The following is a 25,818-nucleotide window of genomic DNA, read 5'->3' on the forward strand; positions in this document are numbered from 1 at the left end:
ATGGATACATTCATCCAACAATAAAGAAATGATGGCCAGAATTATTTTATTGTTTAAACTAATTATAGGAATTTCTTTGTTTCAAAAAAAATATCAAGAGAATGAAGAATAATTCATATGAGTAGTAAATTATAAATTTGATTAACATTGCATGCTGGATTGGAATCACAATTTACAAAATTTAACTTCACTGTACATTTAAGTATCTTATAACGTGTATTTTGAATGATACTTACAGCTGTGCCTGGGAAGGACAATCCGACACACAGGACAATGAAGGTTGAGACAGGGGGGAGGGATGGGAGTGGCTTGGGGAGGGATGTTAATGGCTTGGGGAGGGGTGAGCTGCCGCTCCGGGGTAGGCCGTACAGCTGGGGAGTGGGGAGTTTGGGTCTGGGCAGCTGTACGGGCCATAATACGGGGAGAGCGGCGAAGGGGGGTGTAGGTGCGTTTTTTGGGAGGGACAGGATATGAACTATGGGAAGGGCCGGCAGTGGTCTGGGCATGGTCAGGAGTCTGGTCATGGGCAGGGGTCTGGGTCTGTGCAGGGGTCTGGCCATGGTCAGGGGTCTGTGCATGGGGAGGGGTCTGTGACTGGGCAGGGGCGGAAACCAGATGACCAGAAGTGGTGGATCCATGTGAAAATTTAAAGAAAATATATTAACATCTCATACATCCTGACATCAAATCAACGCATTTCAAATTGATTATGTTTTCAATATACTTCGAAGTGTGTTTGAATTTGTAAACAATTCTGAAATGAGGATATGGTATGTATATAGGCACTCAGATGAATATCAATGACTGTCTGTACAATTATAACATTATTATTGTGTTTTGGCCTGGAATATGCATGTGACATAATGATGTCATGAATTTTACATATTTTCTATTCAAAATATTTCATGCTGCCTGATATAGAAAGGGGGCAGTAGTGTATTTGAACAGACAAATAATATTCCTTTTTAAAGTGCAAAAGATGTAGACTTTGAATGTCTTCAATTAAATTATTTCAAATAAACAAACATGTTGGAAACATGATAGATATATTTCACATACCATTAGACTCCAAGGCAGCCTCTTCCTCCTCCGTCACATATGTTAAATCAATCTCTGTAAAACATAACATGTTGTGTACACGTTAACAACAGATATTATAACATATGTTACTGTTGGTCAAAGACACACATCAATGTTGCATTAAAGATATACACACCCAAAGTTATGATTTACATCATTTTGATGGAGCATACAAATTACATTATATTTGTTATTCTCAATGATTCATATTTTCGATGTATTGTTTGGATTAATGTAAAAATCATAAAAGCATAGTACATAGAACATTTAAGATTTCTCATGTGTGTATCACTTGATGACTGTTGTAAAAAAAGAACATGGAAACAAACATATGTTATACATCTTCTGAATAACAAATGTGGAGACTAATAAAGTTGAAATTATTAATCGTTCAATATTAAAAGAAAATTAATATATAATCAGAAGAGACAATCTTATTTTATTTTCTAATGTTATGCTTCATCAGAATCATGATCATAATATTGATTAGCAATACACCTTCAATTACATATAAATGAGTCAATGGACTTACCAGGAGACCGCAAAGGCGGCTCTATGTCACTGCTGGATTCCTGTGGGCTCACCACACCAACTCTCTCTATGAATGATATAGATATATATTATGAAACACATTTGGGATATCACTAAATCACATCTGTCTCGAATTTTACCATTAATCAACTTTAAAATGTGAAGAATAGAGCAGTCATTACACCATAAAATGCTTGATTGAATCAAGAGGATTCTGTTAAATATTCTGTATTGAACATATGTTTAATGTCAGACTATATTAGACATCAAAATCATCTCATACGATGCTATTGCATATCTAAATATACCCATTGATCAATGTTCTTAAAAGAATACACACAAACCACATTTTGAAGAGCATCTGTTGACAAATCTAAACAAACACATGTGTCACATCGAGCCATTTGTGCAATGTACAGTAATCTTGTTTAGGACACAACACATATTTATCACAATACAAAACAAAATTGATTATTACAAATATGTAATCATGGTGCTGTTAGAGTATGCAGATATCTATAAAGTAACTCCAACAGAGAATATGTGAATTATATATCAATATTGTTTAATCAAAAGAATGTAAAGATGAATGAATCTATTTTGTCTTAAAGGGACACTGACATGATTAATTTAAATCATTGATTTCTATGTTCAAACTGTTCTAAATTATTTAACATTGACTCCTATTATAATTAGAATGTTGCTAGATTTTAATCTTAAAGGCAGATAAGCAATATTGGATTCAATAAATATTGTTTGTTGAAGGTATCCACCAATCATCAATAAAAACCCAGGTTGGTCAACCAAAATTTAGATGCACATAAACGTACTTTCTTGATTTTAAAATACATTTAGCAATAGAATATGTCACATATGATGATAGTATTATATTTTTATGTTTATTAATATTGCATACTGTATCTGAATGACTACATTAATAATTGTAGCTCAGTATCCCTTTAATCTAAAATTAAATTTATTCGACAATGTTGTTGTTAATGAATTATCTACTCCATATGTTGATGTAATGAATGGTATTGAGCATGCAATTCAAATCAAATATGTTATTTAAGGATATCCGAAGAATTATTTAATTTTCATCTATTAAAGAGACATTACATATAAATATTGAACAATGTGGATTTAGTATGTAATGTTCTGTCCATGTTTCTAAGACAAATGTCAATTAAAAAGAGACATACCATACTGTGACAAGCCCTGGCTTGAGGATCCAGCAGCCACATCCATATCTGTAATATATTAAATGAGGATTGCATATCATTAATACTAATCATGCCATGTTTAAAAACTTTACATTATTAACAAATCAATTTAAAAATATTAATCCTTTGGTAGTCCCATGAGTTAATTGTTTCCTCAATTAAATTAATGATAAATATATCCTGGATTTTCAATCAGTTGTGTTGTTTACTGTATCTTTAATAATTTCTGGTTGTTATTTCATAATCATCAATTGATGGCCATATGTTATAATTTATTTGTATTCTTCGTTTTTTATTAGCTATAATATTGAAAATAAGAATACTGTATTCTTCACTAATATAAGAATTCACATTTAATTTTGACCAACATGTGTAAAGCAATGCCACTTACAGCAAAGCCATGTTAACGTGGATGAGAAATTCCATTTTCGCGATCATTGCGCAATGATTCCAAGCGGAATTACGCATCCGTCATTTGAACAACATGTATAAAGCAATGCCACTTACAGCAAAGCCATGTTAACGTGGATGAGAAATTACATTTTCGCGATCATTGCGCAATGATTCCAAGCGGAATTACGCATCCGTCATTTGAACAACATGTATAAAGCAATGCAACTTACAGCAAAGCCATGTTAACGTGGATGAGAAATTACATTTCCGCTCTGTGACGCATATTCTGTAGAGCGCAAGAAACATCATTCCTATTTCATGTGTCACTAATCTAAAATCAGATATCTAAACATCATATGTAGTGTATGTTGTGAGATCTGTATAGGTTTAGTATCTGACTATATACACATTTTTTGATTATAAAAAAATAAATAAGATATTATATGAAGTTGGAAAATTACCTGGTTCAGATTCTCTATCTCCTCCCAGGCCACCGGACGGAGAAGCATCTGCCCTTTCCCCCGCGTCAGGACTATCAGATCCCGCAGCTGGGAGGGAAGAAGAGGAGGCCGAGGATGGCGAGGATCGAAATCTTTTGGGGACCCGGAGATTGAGGAGCTCGCATAAAGTCACCTCATAAGGGAGTAGGTACAGTTTCCGCGGGGCCTTTCTTTGGCCCCCTCTTTTACGGGCTTGTACCCAGTCCCTTATGAGGTTGACTTTTTTGGATAAACGCAACCTCATATCTCCGAATCTCCTCATGATCTGATCCTGGGTCCTCTGGACGTCACACACCAATCTAACCGCATTGGTGATAGACTCCCAGAGGGCCTTCTTAACAGGCGCATCTGTCGAGCTCCTCTTGTTCCCAAACAGCTGGGGATAAAAGTCCTTGACGGCGTGGACCAGTGCAGCGCTCTCCTCCTTGGTGAACCTGGGAGCTGACATGCCTGCTCGGTTGGCTACTAAATATATTATAATAATATTAATATATAACACTGCCTGCAGGCATTAGAGAACTGACAAAGATGGCAACGTGTAATGGACTTTTATATGTTGAAGTAAACATGAGATGCACCATGGGACAAGTTATCTGTACATCTGATTGGATAAAAGTTTGAAATATTGTTAGAATGTCTGTGAGACCATCCTGACTCAAGTTGTGTTTGTGTGATGAACTCTGATTGGCCGTTCCTTAATGTTTCATATCTTAGTAACTTCCTTACACATACCGCTTGGTGGTGCTGTTACTTCATTTTTCATGTAGACTTATTTGTAACTCATGGGCCTGTCATGCGGATATGTGTGACGCAGATTTAATATCCGTGATCCATTAAATATTAATGATTAAATACTCTTTAAAATCTAATACTGTCACATTATTAAATGTTGTCGACATTTCTCGGTTTAATAACGGTCTGTTTCTTTAATACAAATACACATTTAATATTGTATGTCTTTATTGTTCTTTAAATAAATTTATTAACTTATTGGGAAGTATTGACATTGCTCTATTAAATGTATTTATAATGCACATTGATTGTGTGCTATTGCGTGAAATTAGACTCTAATGTTTAAAGATGAAAATATGGTGTTTCAAGATGCGTTTCCCACGCAATATTTCTTAATGTTCAAATTCCGGTTAGAATGTCAGTAAATTTGATAATCTGTTTATAAATGTTAAACTACAGGTTTGTTATTAGCAAATAAACCTCAAGCTTGTATTTCTCTGAAGTGCTCATATATGTTATTGTGCAATGGCGTCTTTAGTTTTAAATAGACATTACAAACAAACAATTGTATCAAATGATCTGTAGAGATAGAAGATTGTTTAGACTTTAAAATGTAAATAAATTTCTCTTAGTATTTATATATCCTCAACAGAAGAAATGTAAATGCACATGGTTGAGCCAATCACATAAGGCATCTCTGTGCATCCACTAATCTTCATCTACTGAGCCGATCTCGATATGCTTTTCCAGCAAAGTATGTCAAGATAAGAAGAGAAGTAAATACACTATTTAAAGCTCTTAAAGGGACACTGTCCAAACAAATTTAGCATTGGTGATTGAGCATGAAATGTTAATCAACTTTATTATTTAATCCGATTATCAAATGTTAACAGTTATCTTGTTATGTTTCTTTGCAAATCAATAATGATATTTTATATTACGGACAATTGTTTAAAAAAAACCTGGGTTGTCCTTGACGATTGTTGGATCAATTATTCCAAACAAAACAAGCAAGTTCTGTCCAGAGTACTGAAGCAAATAAATTAGCTATTTAATGCCTTATTTTTAAAGTAATGATAGCAACATCACAAGGAGCATTCATAATATGAGACAAGTTTTAAAGTTGATTAAAATAGTATACTCATTCAGAATGTATAAATCATTATTTTTTTAACTGTCTACCTTTAAGTATATTTTGAGTTCATGTCCCTTTAAATAAACATTTCACAATAATGCTTAAAATATCATAAACCTAGGCACCTTCCTTTTGCTAAATTAGTCTAACATATGAGTAAAGCAAATTTAGATTAACTTCTATATTGTTTTACACACTGACTGAAATATTTTTATTAAAGGAGGTATTTTGGAGCCTTCAGCTTAGAGGGACATTAAGCTATATGTTATGTATGCATTTTGTATAATATTCTTATATTTGACCAACTTAATATGTTTTGTTATTCAATCATTATATTGTAATTATATATATATATTCTTGGATTAAATACATCTCTACATAGGCTATTTTGATGCTGATTGTTTTTTGCATATAGATGCCTTATGTAATTGACTAAGATATGTGCATTGCTGTATTTTTTGAAAAGTATATTTAAAGACTGAATGTAATTCTATAGTACTTTCTAAATATGTTGAAATTCTTGTATGATATTTTTAAAAATCTATACACAATATACTTTGTGAATGTCCCTTTAAGGACCCAAACATTTGGAATTTTGATTTAACATTGACAAAATAAACTAAAGGGGAATTAAAATTCTATATAGATATTTGATGTCTAACCCAAGAGGTAATATTTTAAAATATACATAATATTACTAAGTAAAGGTAAATGACTCCACTAGAAAATTACATAGATTAATCTGGCATCCAATAACTAGCTTGTGAAAAATATCAACTTAAATGACCTACCATTTATAAATGTAAAAATTAAAAGAATTTAGAAAATAATGTTTTGAGATACCTAAGGAAGATACAAGATCTTATAAAATTAATTTTACATTCAACAACACTGTCACTTTAATGTAATTGAACCACTTCACCTTCTTAAAAGTTAAAATAAAAAACTTTTGACTACATATCCAAAATTAATTTAATATCTACATTTTCTAAAGAAAAGCATCGAAGGATCTCACTCCCCAATTAATGTTCTAAAAGATATTTTAATGTAATATTCTCGGAATCAGTTGATTTTATAATATTAATGCATTATTTGATCTTATGCATGTGCTTGTCAAATAGCCAACTACCAGTCATGGGAGTCCAACTTTTATTTATTGCCAGATTATATTGATATTTAGTAGAATTTGTTCAAAAGAATGTATTTAATAATAAAATGTTTATTATTAACATGTAAAAATAAAAAAGAATACGTTTATCTAAAAACTAAAAATATTCCTTGAAGTCATCAGATGCCAATCTGAAATGACAAATAAAAAAATGGAACAAAGTTAATACACACGTTGTCAAATATTCATAAAATACATTTAAAATCATCTTGTGTCTATGCTCTAACTTTGTTCAACATTTTTTAAAGATAATTATTAAATTGATTTAAAAGAAATGAAATACATACACCATTATATTGTTGAATCAAAATTCTATTTAAATATCCAAATTTCAAATTATACATAATAATGTATATCACATTTCAACAATATATGTATGCTGAACATAAATGTAATATTTCATGTCCATTCAAATACCTCTATATCAACTATAATATGTATTCCTTTTTCGGATTGTGATCCCTAAATATCTAATGATTAAATAAGTATGACTAATGTATGTAAGCTAACAATAATCAACATTCTTCATGTGATTCTTAACTAGCATGCACCAACCTGGATAATGCATGGTCTTTGAAAGTCAATTCAGGGGTAAACAGTTGATCTTCAATAGGTGTCTTATTCATCAGTTCATTAAATAGAGGACTGGGAAATACCATCTAAAAAAGTAAAATCATCTAAGCGTCTGATTGTGATCCCTAAATATATAATTTTGAACTAAATATGACTAATGTATGTAAGCTAATAATATTCAACAGTCTTCACTAGCATGCATTGGTACACCAACCTGGACAATGCATGGTCTTTGAAAGTCAATTCAGGGGTAAACAGTTGATCTTCAATAGGTGTCTTATTCATCAGTTCATTAAATAGAGGACTGGGAAATACCATCTAAAAAAGTAAAATCATCTAAGTGTCTGATTGTGATCCCTAAATATATAATTTTGAACTAAATATGACTAATGTATGTAAGCTAATAATATTCAACAGTCTTCACTAGCATGCATTGGTACACCAACCTGGACAATGCATGGTCTTTGAAAGTCAATTCAGGGGTAAACAGTTGATCTTCAATAGGTGTCTTATTCATCAGTTCATTAAATAGAGGACTGGGAAATACCATCTAAAAAAGTAAAATCATATAAGTGTCTCCAATAGGATGTCTCCACAGCCTTATTCTATAAAATAGTTTGCACTTACCATGTGAACATGTCTTTGTATGGTTTTCAAGGTCAGCATAATTGAAAGATAATGCCAGACATGATCCCATTGGTATACTTCAATTTCAATCTTGGCTTTTTCCCCCACTGTCAGTCTGGGCAATCTTCACTGTCAGGCTTCTAGTAGTTCCCTTTCAGTCTTTAGATTAAGTCATCTCCCTAATGGAAGAAATATTTTAAAGAAAATTCATACAAGTGTGTGAATCAGTTCTGTACCCCTCTCCCACCCCCCATTTCATACTAAATTTATGTCACTAGCTTACTAAGCCTGTGTATCAACCTGTGTTATTTTCTATCAAGTGTGAAGATGAGTCATATTGAGCAGAACAAACCTCTAATGTGTGACATTGAACCATAGTCATTCTAGAGGATCCCTTTCTGAGTATGTACATTTTAAGTAATGTGTAAACTAAATTCTATTTTTGAAAATGTATGCCATATGATGTATTTGTGTACAATTCATGCCAGCAACAGTCCATACATTTCTACTTACCATCTGATGTCCTCTTTAAAAACCAGGTGGCAAAGACTCGCTACAGGACCCAATGCCCAGAGCATCACCTATATGAATAAATAAAAAATATTTTTAAAATTTGATCAATACTAACATGTTTGCACAATTCTCTACTTGTCATTTCCCTAGAGTTCACATCTATTGACAATACTCCAGTCTAACTTCCATTCTTTACCGTCTAAAGTGGCGGTTGATGACGTCTGCTCTGACATCAAGTCCCTCGTCCTGGAATTCCCCCTCTAGAACAGGATCATCCTCCTCATCTCTGAGGAGGTCTCTGTCCACCGGGACAGCCTGCAGCATCCCAGCCCGCTGTGCAATAATATGCAGGACGCTACAGGCTACAACGATCTTAGCCACCTTCTTTGGGTTGTACTGGAGTGCTCCTCCAGAACGGTCCAAGCACCTGAATCTCATCTTCAGGAGCCCGAACATCCTTTCAACCACCGCCCTGGTTCTCTTATGAGCCCTATTGTAGCGCTCCTCAGACACATCAGTCGGGCTACGCAAGGGGGTAATGAGCCAAGGCCGGCTCATGTACCCAGAATCACCTATAAATTATGAACAGAACATAATTCAAACAGAATCCTTAAAATAGTATATTGTTTTAGAAATAATTTTTTGTACACGATAATCCGTATTAAAATTTTTCTGAAACATCCAAAAAAAAAGTTGTATATTATTCTGTATCTTGCCATTTCAGCTAAGACATGCTACATATGCGTATTTCTCCTAAACCAAACCTTATGTAAAATGCTAACTACATGGCTACACTGCATTCTCTATCTGAGCACTTAAGGTAAGACATGCTACATATCTGCATTGAACTAAAACTACACTTTAGCGGAAAGAGACAATGACAGGGTTAAATTGCATGAGATAATATATTCACATTTCAGCTAAGACATGCTACATATGCGTATTTCTCCTAAACCAAACCTTGTGTAAAATGCCAACTACATGGTTACATTGCATTCTCTATCTGAGCACTTAAGGTAAGACATGCTACATATCTGCATTGAACTAAAACTACACATTAGCGGAAAGAGACAATGACAGGGTTAAATTGCATGAGATAATATATTCACATTTCAGCTAAGACATGCTACATATGCGTATTTCTCCTAAACCAAACCTTGTGTAAAATGCTAACTACATGGTTACATTGCATTCTCTATCTGAGCACTTAAGGTAAGACATGCTACATATCTGCATTGAACTAAAACTACACATTAGCGGAAAGAGACAATGACAGGGTTAAATTGCATGAGATAATATATTCACATTTCAGCTAAGACATGCTACATATGCGTATTTATCCAAAAAAAATAAATAGTGTAAAATGCTAAATACATGGTTACATTGCATTCTCTATCTGAGCACTTAAGGTAAGACATGCTACATATCTGCATTGAACTAAAACTACACATTAGCGGAATGAGACAATGACAGGGTTAAATTGCATGAGATAATATATTCACATTTCAGCTAAGACATGCTACATATGCGTATTTATTAAAAAAAAAAAATAGTGTTAAATGCTAAATACATGGTTACATTGCATTCTCTATCTGAGCACTTAAGGTAAGACATGCTACATATCTGCATTTAAATAAAAGTAAACATTAGCGTCGGTAAATAACAAATGGTTAAATTGCATCCTATAGATGAACATGACGCTAACATTTTAAGACTACAGGGGCAATTGTCAAACTAATTAAACATGTTGTGCACAAATACTCACCAACGAGATAACCAGGGGGCATTTGTCTTTCCTCAAACTGTCTCCACAGGGACGACAGAGAGAGGATGCGGGCATCATGACAAGCCCCTCCAAAATTCGCATACACATGCATAAATGTTTGCGATTTCTGAAGGGCAAGTCATCAATTGGAGCATGCAGCGCAATGTGGGTACAATCAATGGCTCCCAAGACATTGGGCAATTGAGCAATATCAAAGAATTCCCGCTTCAGGCGCCTCCAATCACCATCATTCTGTGGGAATCCTATGTATTGCTTACTGATACGTACCATGGCGTCCAGAAAGTTATCAAACACCACAGAGAATGTACCTTGAGCCAGGCCATGCATGTACAGTTCTCCTGATTGAAAACTCCCGGAGGCCAGGACGTATAGACAGCTTAGCATCTTACTCATGGGGGGAACAGCAGTCCTTATTTGTATACGTGGCTCCAAATGAGGTTTAAGAAGCTCGTAAAGGCCAATGAGCTGTTCGCGATCGAGCCGATACTTATCAAAAACCTCAAAGTCGCTCATGTTTTCCAAGGTGGGTCTCACCCTGTAGACAGGAGGACCTCGAACCAGACGACCCCTTTGTCTCAGTCTGAGCCGCCGAGGCTGCCTGATTCGACCAACAGCTAGTTCGCCAATAGCAGCACCAGCAGCGTCTACCATGTCATCGTCATCCATCTTTCAAAACAGCGTAACAAGGTAAGCACTTGATCTGATGTGGATCACAAGTGATGCTTTGGCCATGTTGTTTGGGGGATTTATAGTACGATTAGTCCAATGGTAGTGAGTTTGTAATGATTGCTGATTGTATTCACCTGTTTGTATGTGAGCGGCGCGAATGCTTTCAAAGTGGGCGTTTAATTTTTTTTGGCTGAAATGTTTTTTTCCCCCAATGAATCTCAATGTGAAAGTGTCAAATATCACACATACAGTGCATGTTTGCAATGTTTGTTCATATGCGTAATCAATATTTCTTAAACGCAATCTTATAGTAACAAGCACACGTCCAGGCTAACATGAATGAAAGTGCATAGTTGTGTATAATGTGCATCAAATGTGATCGATCAATGTTGCTGCAATATTGTTTTTAAACGATAAAGTAACATCTGCCATCTGTAGTATTGTATATATAAGTGATTTCCGAGATGTCAATATTGTATGCGTCCCTTTAAAATCGCAATAATAATTCCGAACTTCCCGTCTGCCATCTGTAGTATTGTATATATAAGTGATTGCCGAGCAGTCAATATTGTATGCGTCCCTTTAAAATCGCAATAATAATTCCGAACTTCCCGTCTGCCATCTGTAGTATTGTGTATATAAGTGATTGCCGAGCAGTCAATATTGTATGCGTCCCTTTAAAATCGCAATAATAATTCCGAACTTCCCGTCTGCCATCTGTAGTATTGTATATATAAGTGATTAGCGAGCTGTCAATATTGTATGCGTCCCTTTAAAATCGCAATAATAATTCCGAACTTCCCGTCTGCCATCTGTAGTATTGTATATATAAGTGATTGCCGAGATGTCAATATTGTATGCGTCCCTTTCAAATGGCACTAATACTGAATAACTTCCGGCTGTCATCTGTAGTATTGTATATATAAGTGATTGCCGAGCTGTCAATATTGTATGCGTCCCTTTCAAATGGCACTAATACTGAATAACTTCCGGCTGTGATCTGTAGTATTGTATATATAAGTGATTGCCGAGCAGTCAATATTGTATGCGTCCCTTTAAAATCGCAATAATAATTCCGAACTTCCGTCTGCCATCTGTAGTATTGTGTATATAAGTGATTGCCGAGATGTCAATATTGTATGCGTCCCTTTAAAATGGCACTAATACTGAAGCACTTCCGGCTGTCATCTGTAGTATTGTATATATAAGTGATTGCCGAGCTGTCAATATTGTATGCGTCCCTTTCAAATCGCACTAATGCTGAAGAACTTCCGGCTGTCATCTGTAGTATTGTATATATAAGTGATTGCCGAGCTGTCAATATTGTATGCGTCCCATTCAAATCGCCATGAAAAATCTGAACTTCCGGCTGTCATCTGTAGTATTGTATATATAAGTGATTGCCGAGCTGTCAATATTGTATGCGTCCCTTTCAAATCGCACTAATGCTGAAGAACTTCCGGCTGTCATCTGTAGTATTGTATATATAAGTGATTGCCGAGCTGTCAATATTGTATGCGTCCCATTCAAATCGCCATGAAAAATCTGAACTTCCGGCTGTCATCTGTATTATTGTATATATAAGTGATTGCCGAGCTGTCAATATTGTATGCGTCCCATAAAAATGGCACTAATACTGAATAACTTCCGGCTATCATCTGTAGTATTGTATATATAAGTGATTTTCGATCTGACAATATTGTATGCGTCCCATAAAAATGGCACTAATACTGAATAACTTCCGGCTATCATCTGTAGTATTATATATATAAGTGATTTGCGATCTGACAATATTTATTAATTGTCCCATTGAAATTTCCCTAATAATGCTGTTCCAAACTGTTGCTTACGTATATGTTGTATTGTAGTATTGAGTGTTAAAGTTCCGAAAGGGGCGGTACAGTGGTGAATCTGTGATGTGTATGGTTGAATCTTGTAATGACGTCATGATATTATTAACCTGCCTATGTAGTTGTGAAATCCTCATTGTGTTGTTGTATTGTGCTACATTGTTATTGTGTGCTGAATAAAATCTAAATGTGTGCTTTGTGGTTGCGTGATGGGTGATGCGTGTTATGTACATGTACGTATATATTGTGATTGTGTCCCACATATGCTGACTTGTATATAGCGGTCTGGCATTGTTGTTCCTTCCCATAAAGTGACATCTGTAATCTGGTGTAATGATGTTCTTCTTGTACGTAATTCCTAATGGTTTCTGGTGATGGAATCATGATGTTAAAAGTACAGTAAAATCCATATGTTCTGTTTTGTGATTCCTCGAGAGAATGTAATGTGTTTTTCCCCCATCATTTGAATGCACATGTATGAGTGAATGTTAAAAGTAATATATGTGCATCCATGACTGATCATGTGTTAAGCCTATGTAGATATGCAGTTGCTGCAAGCATATGAGTTGAATAACAGAAATGCAATAATAAAGGTAAATGAGAGGTGTTTCCCATTGTGTACTGTTTGTGAATCAAGAAATGTTTAGTGAATTTTATTTTAATTTTAAATGTAATTTTATTTAAATAATAATGTGTTACTAGTGATGTAGATTTGTAGTTGATGTAATCTAAAAGTGTGAAACAATTTTATGGTGTTGTGAATATTCAATAATTAAAAAACATAAATCCACCATAGTCATTTCTTGATCTATTTATCATCGCTATGTCTAACGCATAAAATCATGTCTTTTCTAGCGCTGGTATTTGGAGTTTTTCATTCTACGCTATTTGCGTGCGTTAGGGAAATGAGGGTTTCGCATGCACGAGCACGTCTTCCCAATAGAAGTCAATGGAGGCTCTAAAGATTTCCAATTTTTTTTTTCTAAGACTGGTTTTCCTCGTAAAGTGAATGACGTCATGAGCTTGTGTGAAAAAGTCGCTAAATCGTGTTCTTTTTGTAATAAATAAATATTTTGTGTATGTCATGTGGTGTATATTGTTTGTATGCATCGATGAGTGTATGTTTGTGATAATGTTATTAGTTAGATGTAGGTATACAAGGGTCTTTTCCCGTGTGTCAATGTAAGTCAATGGGAAAATGGATTTGTGTTGTTTTTTTTCAAACACCCGAGATCTCGCAACTTTAATCCTTTGTATTTTGCTGAAAAATTATTAAATATGAAAAATAAACATAGTGTAGTGTTTGTATGAGTGTAAGTGTACTTTGTGTAATATTTTTAATTTGATTCATAGAATTTAATTTTGTCGGTATATGTTTACTACTGGGTCTGAGGTGTCGGTAGAAATTTGAGCGTTAGGTGATTTTGGAGTGGCGGTAAATAAACTCTAAATACCGGAGTCCGTAAGAAACCCGCGTTAGGGGCCTCTAACGCTGGTTTTCACGGCTAACGCCAAACTCCAAATCTAGGCCTAAGTTACACAAAATAACAAACACTAAGCTACAAAAAAAAATAAAGACTAAGTTACACAAAATAAAAAATTAATTATCAAATATTTAAACTAATTACACCTAATCTAAGAGCCGTATGAAAATAAAAAAGCCCCCCAAAATAAAAAAAACCCTAGCCTACAATAAACTACCAATGGCCCTTAAAAGGGCCTTTTGCGGGGCATTGCCCCAAAGAAATCAGCTCTTTTACCCGTAAATAAAAATACAAATACCCCCCCAACAGTAAAACCCACCACCCACACAACCAACCCCCCCAAATAAAATTCTATCTAATAAACCTAAGCTCCCCATTGCCCTGAAAAGGGCATTTGGATGGGCATTTCCCTTAAAAGGGCATTTAGCTCTTTTTCTGCCCAAAGTCCCTAATCTAAAATTAAAACCCACCCAATAAACCCTTAAAAAAACCTAACACTAACCCCTGAAGATCCACTTACAGTTTTTGAAGACCTAACATCCATCCTCGACGAAGTGGCAGAAGTCCTCAGCGAAGCCGGCAGAAGTCTTCATCCAAGCGGGCCGAAGTCTTCATCCAGACGGCATCTTCTATCTTCATCCATCCGGCGCGGAGCATCCTCTTCAATCGAGTTTTTATTTTTATTTTGGGGGGCTTTTTTATTTTCATAGGGCTATTAGATTAAGTGTAATTAGTTTAAATATTTTATTTTTTATTTTTTATTTTGTGTAACTTAGTGTTTATTTTTTTTTGCAACTTAGTGTTTGTTATTTTGTGTAACTTAGTTATTAGTTTCTTGTAACTTTGTAATTTTTAATAGTAGATTTAAATTATTTGAGTAGGGTTAGGTTTTTAACTATATAATATAGTTAATTTAATTTGTAGTTTAATGTAATTTTAGTATAACAGTTAGGGTAGGTTAATTATTAGTTTAATATAGTTTAATGTAATTTTAGTATAACAGTTAGGGTAGGTTAATTAATAGTTTAATATAGTTTAATGTAATTTTATTATAATAGAGTAGGTTAATTAATATTTTAATATAGTTTAATGTAATTTTAGTATAATAGTTAGGGTAGATTAATTAATAGTTTAATATAGTTTAATTTAATTCTAAAGGTAAGTTTACATTTATTATAAGCTAGGGATGAGTTAATATTTAATGTAAAGTTAAGGGGTTGTTAGGTTTAGGGGTTAATAGGTTAATTTAATTTATGGCGATGTGGGGGCTGGCGGTTTAGGGGTTAATAGGTTTAGTAAGTGGTAGTGATTTTGGAGGCCAGGGGTTTATGGGTTAATAACTTTAATTAGTTGCGGTGGGCTCCGGGAGCGGCAGGATAGGGGTTAATACATTATTTAGGTGGCGGCAGGGTCTGGGAGCGGCGGGATAGGGGTTAATAACATTATGTAGGTGGTGGCGGGGTCCTGGAGCGGCGGGATAGGGGTTAATAACATTATGTAGGTGGCGGCGATGTCAGGGGCGGCAGATTAGGGGTGTTTAGGCTCGGGGCTTATGGTGTTAGGTGTAAACGTAATTTTTATTATACCATAGAAATGAATGAGATATCGGGCAGCAGCAAACGTAAGCTTTCGCTGCTTTCAGAGTCCCATTGATTCCTATGGCATCCGCGGCCTCCAGGGCGGCGGATTGAAAAGCAGGTACGCTGGGCCGGAATAGTGGCGAGTTTACCTGTTAGCAGTTTGATAACTTGCAAAAGTTGTCAGATAGTGCCGAATTTGTATTTGGAACTTCTGTAATGACGTAAGCATCGATCTGTGTCAGACTGAGACCGGCGGATCGTATGTTACGTCACAGATTTCAACTTTTGCCGGTCTGTAGGCTTTGATAAATGAGGCAAATCAAGCTCACCACAATTACGCTGCGGAATTCCAGGGTATTTGCGATTGACGGCTTAATAAATAGGCCTCATTGTAAACAAAATGTCAAAATTAACAGGGTTCCTTTTATTTCTATTGTGAAATGAGCCATGCAGCATTGTCAAAAGGGCTGATCAGGGGTGTTACTTCAGTATATGAAGTTTGTTCGCAATTTGTATCAGAATAATCTAACCATGTAACCATATAACGCCTGTAGACCTTGTGGCTTCATCTCGGCAAATGTAGGCTGGTGAGTTTGCTTTACAATAAGAATTCTGCTTATTAAAGTGAAAGAAAAAGACATTTTTGCGAAACTAGAAACAACTAGAAACAAGGTAAATTGCACTAAAAACCAGTGTTATTTGATTTGTGCTTAAAAAAATGTTGCTATAAGTTCTGGGTACTACCTGTCACATTTGCTCTCCTTGCAATAATCTGCATTCTAGAGACCAAGAATCTAGAATCTTGGTTCAGACCCTTTTTTGTGCACATTTTGGGCCTGATATTCAAAACCTCGCCGGCATGGAGAGAAATCGCACAAAATCATTGGGATTTTTTTTTACACCTTGTATTATAATGATAGGAGTCTATGTTTCACATAAAGAACACTACATAGCAACATAAACATGTCTCAAGTTAAAATTTGTGTTTCTAATTTTTTTGAGGGCCTCACCGTACTGTCTAGAAGCCTGAGCGGCAAGGTTCTGAATATCAGGTTTTCTGTGAGGTCTGCCCATACAAGTGTCAGAGTAATATTTATTGCTTCAAATTTAGATCATTGAGCTCTAAGACTGGATGGACTGGATGAAGACTGGATGGACAACTCGCTCATACGAACCTGCAGCAATTGGCCCCCATAGCTGATTTATTCTATTAACTTCATGTATAGAGTGTTATACTACAATTATTACAAATATTAATAGCAAATTATATAGAAAATCAAGTGACACAAATGTTAATATTCATGTAGTAGCAGAAGCAACTTGGTCAGAGGTCTTGTGTTTGGTTTTTTAAATTAAGTTTGTATAGTAGCACTTTTTCTCTTTCCCTTATGTGTTGCTTAAAAAATTCAGAGAAAAGAAAGTCAGCTGTGGTAGTATTTAAATCATGGCCTTTTAAAAAGATCTTGGATTTCCTGTCTCTTTCTCTTATCTGAGTGGCCATGTAATGAAAAATGTTCCGTACTTCGAAATGGTTCAAGCACTGGGCGAGCAAACAAAAACTTTCAAAGCATGCTTCTGTGATTAGGACTAAATCAACAAACTGCCTTATCTTCAAAGGACTGCAGATTTAAAGAATGTGTATTAGTGAAGCAGCAGCTTTACTGTTGTAATAAGAGTCAAACCATATTAGATATAGGAAGTAAGAACTGTAGGTAAGATGATACATATTTGAACCTTGTATAAAATGAACACTCAGGAGTTGAGCTCAATCCTTATAGAGAAAAGTTTTTCAAATGATTTCTCTACAATCTCTATAGACTGTAAAGGGTAAATGTAGAAAAATCATTAGATACATTTTTCTAAAGGATTGTAATCGATTCCTCAGATAGAACAGTGCTTTCAGCATTTTTTTAAAGGGATAGTGTACTCCAAAATGTTTATTTTTATTTATTTTTTATCTTCCAGATATTGTATTTTTCTGAAACTCATGTACTTTCTGGAAATATCTTTAATTTGCAGAAATAACCAAAATAGCAAAAAACACCACTGAGAATGCAAACGTAAATAAATAAAAATTAAAAGTTAGGTTTTTAATCAAAATAGTAAATCAGTTTGTTGAATATCAAAACTATAGGACTAATGTTTGTATTCTTGTCTTTATTTATTTTATGTTAATACTGTATTTTATATTGTTTGCTTATTAAGTTGAAATTTTGTTTGTTAGATTGAAAAATTCAGCTGACTTTTCGCTTGTTTACAAAGCTTCCACATGAAAGAAGTCTACTTTGTTAAAGGGATAGTAAACCCAAAAATGTTCTTTCATGATTTGTATAGAGCATACAATTTTAAACAACTTTCCGATTTAATTCTATTATCACATCTGCTTCAGTATCTTGTTATCCTTCCCTGAAGGAACAGCATTGCACACATCTAGTTAGCCAATCACAAGAGACAAACTAGTGAAGGATATGTGCGTATTCTTTTTTAACAAGGAATACTAAGAGAAAGAAGCACATTTGAAAATAGAAGTGAAATTAAATATGTCTTAAAATGACTTGCTCTATCGGAATCATGCAAGTTTAATTTTGACTTTCCTATCCCTTTAACGACTTGCATAATCCGGACTCTATTATACAATCTTTCAGATATTTTTAATTATATGTAATTGTTTGTACATCTTTTCTCAATATCTGTCAATGTCATTGAGATATAAATAAATATTAAATATTAAAAAAAAAATAGTAATTCAAAGTTGGTATATAAAATTTCACTTTGTTATCATTTTGCATCTTCCACTTTTGATAATTTCTCTAAACTCACTTAGTGCAGTAACTATAATTAAAAAGAAAAACACCAAGGCCTGATTTATCAAAGTGTCAATCTCGGCGGATTCGCTGGAGGCAATACGCTCGCCAGACATTGCTGCCGCAAATCTACATTTAACGGCCTTAGTTATGAAACAATCTGTCAAAAACTTGCGCGTATCAGACTGTTAATAAATAAGGGTCATCAATGTTGCGGATATCCTTATGTATCAAATGATCTACCTTGAATGTCTATCAAATGAAGACAATTTAGTCTTCTGATTCTCAATTTTTTTTATAATATTGTACATATATACTTGTGTGTGTATATATATATGATTTTTTTAAATAAATTTATATATTATATATATATATATATATATATATATATATATGTAAATATATATGTGTTACGTCTATCTCTACCTTAAATGTCTATCAAATGAAGACAAGTTAGTCTTCTTATTCCCAATGTGTTTATAATATTGTATATATATGTTTGTGTGTATATATATATATATATATATATATATATGTGTGTGTGTGTAATTCTATGTATGTAGATATATATGTAAATATATATGTAAAAATATATGTAATAGTTATTTAATAGTTACATTTAAAATATTGTTTTTTTTTAGCTTAAAGGGACATCAAACTCATATATGTAATTTCATTATGCAAATAGAGAAGACAACATTAAACCTTTTTTACTTTTATTATAGTTAGTATAGTTATTTTATTTTAGTATAAATAGCAATGCATATGTTCAAGCCAATCACATGACTCATCTATCAGCCATCAATCAGCAGCTACTGTTTATAGTTCATTTACATATGCTCTTCATCAAATTACATAAAAAAGAATGAAGAGAAATCAAATATATTTTAAATCAAATAATAATTAACAACATTGCAAGCTATTTATACATCATTTAACATATATTTTGTTTTTCATGTCCCTTCAAGATATTACTTAATGCTAATGGAAATGCAGCTAGAAATACATTATAATTCTTCAAGGCTAAATTCTGCATTCATGAAATTCCTGATTAAGTTACAACAGGTCATAGGTAACAATATCTCAGTTCTGAATTTTCCCAGTTTTCCAGGGTATAGCAGTTTGAATTGTTTTCCATACCACAGTTAAACAGATGGGAAAGCAGTATCACCAATAAAGATAATGAAAAAGAAAAAAAAAGTATAGATGCCAAAGACTACTCTAGTCTTTAGCAGAACAGAAGGACCAAAGTAAAAAATGCACAGTTTCTAGAGTACAGTAAATACTTTTTTTTACTATAAACCTGTTGCCAATAAACGTCACTTTAGCAAAATAGAAAGTGAATACGGGTCAACCAGTAGCAGAGAGTTAGAGAGATATAGGTAAGAGGAGGCCAAGTCATGAGAGAGGCTGATTAAGTGGGTGCAAGTGTGAGAGGGATAACTAAAGGCTAGATTACAAGTTGAGTACAAAAAACATTTGCTCTATTGAGCAGTAACTCTGCTCAAGTTAAATCGATTTTGCCCCTTTATGGGGCATGCTACAACAGCCTGTTCTAACTTTTGCACAAGTGCTAACCTGAGGTGCACTAAGCCTAGGGTCCATTAAGAAATAATTTAAATAGTATTGCTTTTCACTAAAAAGAAAATGCAGATGTATCCTGAAATCATTATCTGTTGAACAATTGTGTTTTAATCTAACAAATTAGCCTCTGGCTACTGATCTAAAAAAACTCTTTTTGGGTGGCCACTCCATGCATGCAATAAGGTATTAACTGATATAGGTTTTCTATATAGATCTTGCTCAACTTTTCCTATATCAGTACCCTTTAGAGTTACATCTAAGAAATTAATTTTTTTCTCACCAAATTCTGAGGTAAAATCAATACCCAGTTGGTTGTCATTTAGAATTTCCACAAACAGATTTGCTTCCTCTTTATTTCCCATCAGAACAAAAAGAAAGTCATCAATATACCTTCAATAGTAAACTATCTGGTCTTTGAGGGGGCTAGCACATCCACAGCTCCCACAATCCATGAAAAGGTTGGTGTATGACAGGACAAACCTTGCCCCCATAGCTGCCCCACACCTCTGGAGGTAATATACCCCCTCAAATATGTATATATGCATATATTTATACCTATATATAATTAAGAATATCTGTTTAGAAATACTAAGAACATATTTCCCTATATTCAGAACATTGGCATATGAAATATTTACAGTAAATACATAGTGGAAACATTTATTAAATATGAACATTGCATAAATATGCTTTTACATATTTTCATCTACAGTACTTGACAACAAAGGGCTCCAATGCACTTATATATATATAAAAATATATATATATATATATATATATAGACATATACATATTTAGAGATTTATATATATGTATCTCTATGTTAAAGTCCTTTGCCTGCCTCACTGATTAATTTGACATTATCTCTTGCTGCCATTAACTGACAATTGGTGTTGTGAAAGTGTTTGTATCCTGATAATTGTATTGAGTTTAATAAAGGTTGTTCAAACCCTGACTTTTTAAAGCAAAAACACACATTACGAACTAGAGAAAAGCTCACATCTAATATAAATTATATTTCTTCACAAACAATTACTTTTTAAATTGTTACACTCTGGAAATGTCACAGAACATTGATGGCATTAATACTGAACAGGCATGATATATACAATTATATGGACGGGTGTTAGAAGTAACTGTTGAAATTATTTATTTCTATATAAATATCCAGTATAAAACAGTATTCTACAAACTTCAAACCTCAAACATTACCTGCAGAGCTTTATGAATTTTTTTTCTGAGGATAAGTAAATCTGTTCATCAACTGCATTGTCTATTAAAAAAAAACAAAAAAAAAAACAACTTTTTGGATGCAGACCATGATATTGTTATATTTAATCAGAAAATGGAGTACTCAAATAGTTGAGATCCTCCAACTAAGGGAACTATAAAAAAAATAAACCCTTTTACCACCCTTTACTGGTAATGACCACTTTTATTCCTAGTTCTGTCCTTTACAAGATGAACATAACTAATATCATTGTTCTTTTTCCTTTATACTTAAAAGATGTATGCAGCACAGTGAGGCACTAACATGGCTTATCCTCTGGAAGATCCTTCATGGGCAGTGGGGACTATGTCCTGTTGTGTAGGGTGCTGTGAATGATGCTTTCCCATGGTCTCTTCATGGTCTACAATGCTCTGATGGTTGTCGGCATCTTGGTTAGGTCAAAGACTACCAAGTATATGTAGGAATCCTGCTTACATTTTTCTTGTTGAATTTCCATTATTTTGTATTGCCCCTTCATTAAGCATTTTAGCTTTATAACTTCTTAGAATTTAATTCTTAAGATATGTTTTCTTTATATCTCTTAACTAACATTTGTGATTGTTCTTTAAAATCTGAAGGAAAATGTGACATAAAGATGATCCAGTAGTGATGAAGAAAGGTACGATCCACACCAGCCAGGATAAAATCACTCAATCTTTATTTCAAATACTTAAAATTTAGTGGAAAGCTCAGAAGCAAACAGTGAGCGCAGCACTGTGGCTTACGTGTTTCGGCTAGCAAGCCATAGTCATAGCCTATAGTGCTGTGCTTACCTCTGACATTTAAGAACAGAGAAAAAAGCCAATTGGCTTGGATCAAAATCCATTAATGCATTCATTAAAACCATATGCGCTGACCCTGTTAACCTTATAATGCCTGGTTTTGTGGGAGCAAATAAATTATATTGTACATTGTATATAAAGAGTTTTTAAAGTACAAAATTAAATATATGTTGATGTGCAAGATAATGATGTTTCATATTCAACTGTCCTAATATAAATCCTTTGTGTGTGAATGGTAAGCAACATTATATGTAAGATATATACAAAAAGTATATCCAACCCAAGGGAGTATTATTAAAGTAATGTTATTAAAGCAATCTGCTACAAATTGCAACTCCATGGTATGTTACCTAAAATTGGAAAATATTTGAATTGACCAATTACTTGGTTGAACACACTATTCAATGCACATGAAGTAAGTCACCAGGGCTCAATTTAATCCCTGATGTATTTTACCAAATTGACAAACACTAACAAAGCCTGACAAATATGGACAAGAGATAAGGGTGTGGGAATTGTGTTGGACTTCCAAAACTATATAGATGTTATTCCCAATAATTGATCATATCAAATCTCAAATTGAGTCCCTTTGGTACCCTGGTTTCCAGTCTGCAAATCCAAAAGATTTCTCTCTTGGCCAAAAGCTGGTCCAAATTACCACCACATTTAGGCAAGACTACCTTCTCAATTGCATACCACCTAAAGGTGTTTAGATTACCCTTGTGTGTTCTTGCAAAGTGTTGCACCAATGGAGTGGATGCCTTGTCTATACTGATGGTCGAGAAATGTCCCCTAATTCTCGAATTCATGTCCCTTGATGTGAGACCAATGTATTGTAGTTTGCATTGTGAGCAAGTGATTAAATATATAACATAGTTAGTTCTACAATTCAAACATGACTGTATGTCAAAGCTGCTTCCATTCACTGTTGACTCAAATCTCTTAGTGATGTGTACATATTCACAGGGGCAACAATGGTTGCTCCCACACCTATACATTCCTACATGAGCCAAGAGCTGTTTGTGCTTTGTGTATGTCTCAATTGTGTTGGTGCCAATATTGTCCCTAAAGTCTTACTCTTCTTGTATGAACATCTTATTCCTTTGTCCACTATTTCAGATATCTTGATATTGGGCACTGAATTCAGTGACAAAGTTGATTCCTTCAAATTTGTCACCATTTGTTCCCTTCATTTTGGTACTCAGCAATTGGTCTCTTGGAATAGAGTCCACAACTTGTTACGCTCTAATGATATCATGATTAGGATATTTCCTATCTCTTAATCTTTTGCTGAGATCAGTGGCTTCTTTATGATAATCAGAAGGATTTGAACAATTTCACTTTAGTCTAATATATTGGCCTTTGGCTATTGCAAACCTAATCTGCTTAGGGTGACCACTATTGCCATGCAAAAGGATGTTTCCTGTTATTGGCTTGCGGTAGACACAGGTGGCAACCCTCTCATATTTTGTGCCCTCGAGCATCAAATCCAGGAAATTAATTTCTACTGGATACGTCTCACAGGTGAATCTCAGGCCCACATCATTCGAGTTTAAGAAATCCATAAACAATCCGATCTCCTCTACTTCACCCTTCCAGACTAAAAGTAGATCATCTATGTACCATAGATGCGGCACTGCTCCCACCAGCTTAGATATAAATTGGCATATGATGGGGCAAACTTTGCTCCCATGGCTGTGCCGCATCTCTGGAGATAGCAATCACCCTCAAATGTAAAGAAATTATGGGTGAGGAGGAATTTTACCACCCTTACGACATAGGCCTGAAATTCATCGGAGAAAATGTGCGCAAAAAAACCCAAATCGCTTTCAATCCCTTCTCATGAGGGATAGACGAGTATAGTGCCACTACATCAACAGTGAGCCAAACATAACTCGTGTCCCATTTGAATTTCTGAATAATGTTGATGACATGTTTTGTATCTTTTATGTGTGAAGCCAATTGCACCACAACAGGCTGAAATATAGAATCTACCCGCTGTGAGAAATGTTCCAATAGTACCTCATGGCTGTGCCGCGTCTCTGGAGATAGCAATCACCCTCAAATTTAAAGAAATTATGGGTGAGGAGGAATTTTACCATCCTTACGACATAGGTCTAAAATTCATGTGAGAAATTGGAAAAATTGCGCAAAAAGAAACAAATCGCTTTCAATCCCTTCTCATGAGGGATAGACGAGTATAGTGCCACTGCATCAACAGTGAGCCAAACATAACTCATGTCCCATTTGAATTTCTGAATAATGTTGATGACATGTTTTGTATCTTTTATGTGTGAAGCCAATTGCACCACAAAGGGCTGAAGTATAGAATCTACCCACTGTGGGGGAGGCGGAGCGTGCGGGCGTGCTGAATGGCCGCACCTAACTAGAGCTTCTGAAGTGGCGTCGACGGGGCTCTCTCTTACCCCACAAAAGACAGTCAGAGATGCCTGAATTCGACCTCTGAATACCTGAGGAGGGTCCGGAGGCCCTCTAATCACAATTCCGGAGATTTTATATCAAAGGAGGAGGTTGATATTATTACCGCGGCGTAGGCCGCGTTTGAAGCCGGGACCTAAAGTTTGGGGCGTAGTGACGCATCACAACTGATCACAACTGATATCCGGAAAGGGTAATTATCTGCTTAAAAACGGAGACCCTGTGAACATTACACAAGATACCCAAGTAAGAGGCTATATTTACATGAAGTTTGGGGCATGCTTTTAACAGTCACAATAACACACATCTGACACACTATGCCATAAGCAGGGATTTAGTGCACAAGGCCCCATGCATTTTCTTTAGCAAGTATCTCATTGAAATAAAGGGGCAAAGGAAACTTATGTGTGACACCCTGCAGACCACTGTTCAACCCCTTTCACATTGAGATTCTCACTAACTATACATCCTCCATTACTTTTCACGCTTTCTGCTGCAAGGACAATCTACTTTGTTAAGCAACTATACCTACTCAGAAATCCCTGCATGTTTGCTGATATGGCACAACGCAGAGTCAACAAAACTGAAAAGAACTTAAAATCCAGTATGGGGTCTGGCTCTGTCAATGCCTTTTTTAAAAGCACAGAGAATAAAAAGAAGAAGGCAGACCAACCTCAGATAGATAGCGAAGATGATGAAATATCAGATAATCCTGACACTATGCATACCCCAGTGTCTCCCTCTGGCTCACATCTGCAACCAGAAGACGACCCAGTCACATTAAAGGCAATGGAAGCTCTTATCAATCAGGTTAAATCCTGCATCAAAACTGAGTGTGCTGAGCTGAAAAAAGATATTAACGAGCTGGGCCAGAGGGTGGAAACTCTAGAAGGAAACAGAGAAGAGATTATCAAAGAAATATTGGTCATGTCACACGCCATGGAAGATCAGCAGTCACAGATATCGGATTTAGAAAACAAGATAGACGATATTGAGAACAGGACACGGAGAAATAATCTCCGCATACGCGGAGTACCAGAGTCAGTAAAGAGTGAAGACATAATGGAACACTTACAAAATTTATTCCAATCACTG

Source organism: Bombina bombina, chromosome 2 (genome assembly GCF_027579735.1).
Source record: "Bombina bombina isolate aBomBom1 chromosome 2, aBomBom1.pri, whole genome shotgun sequence".
In the NCBI taxonomy this organism is placed as follows: domain Eukaryota; kingdom Metazoa; phylum Chordata; class Amphibia; order Anura; family Bombinatoridae; genus Bombina; species Bombina bombina.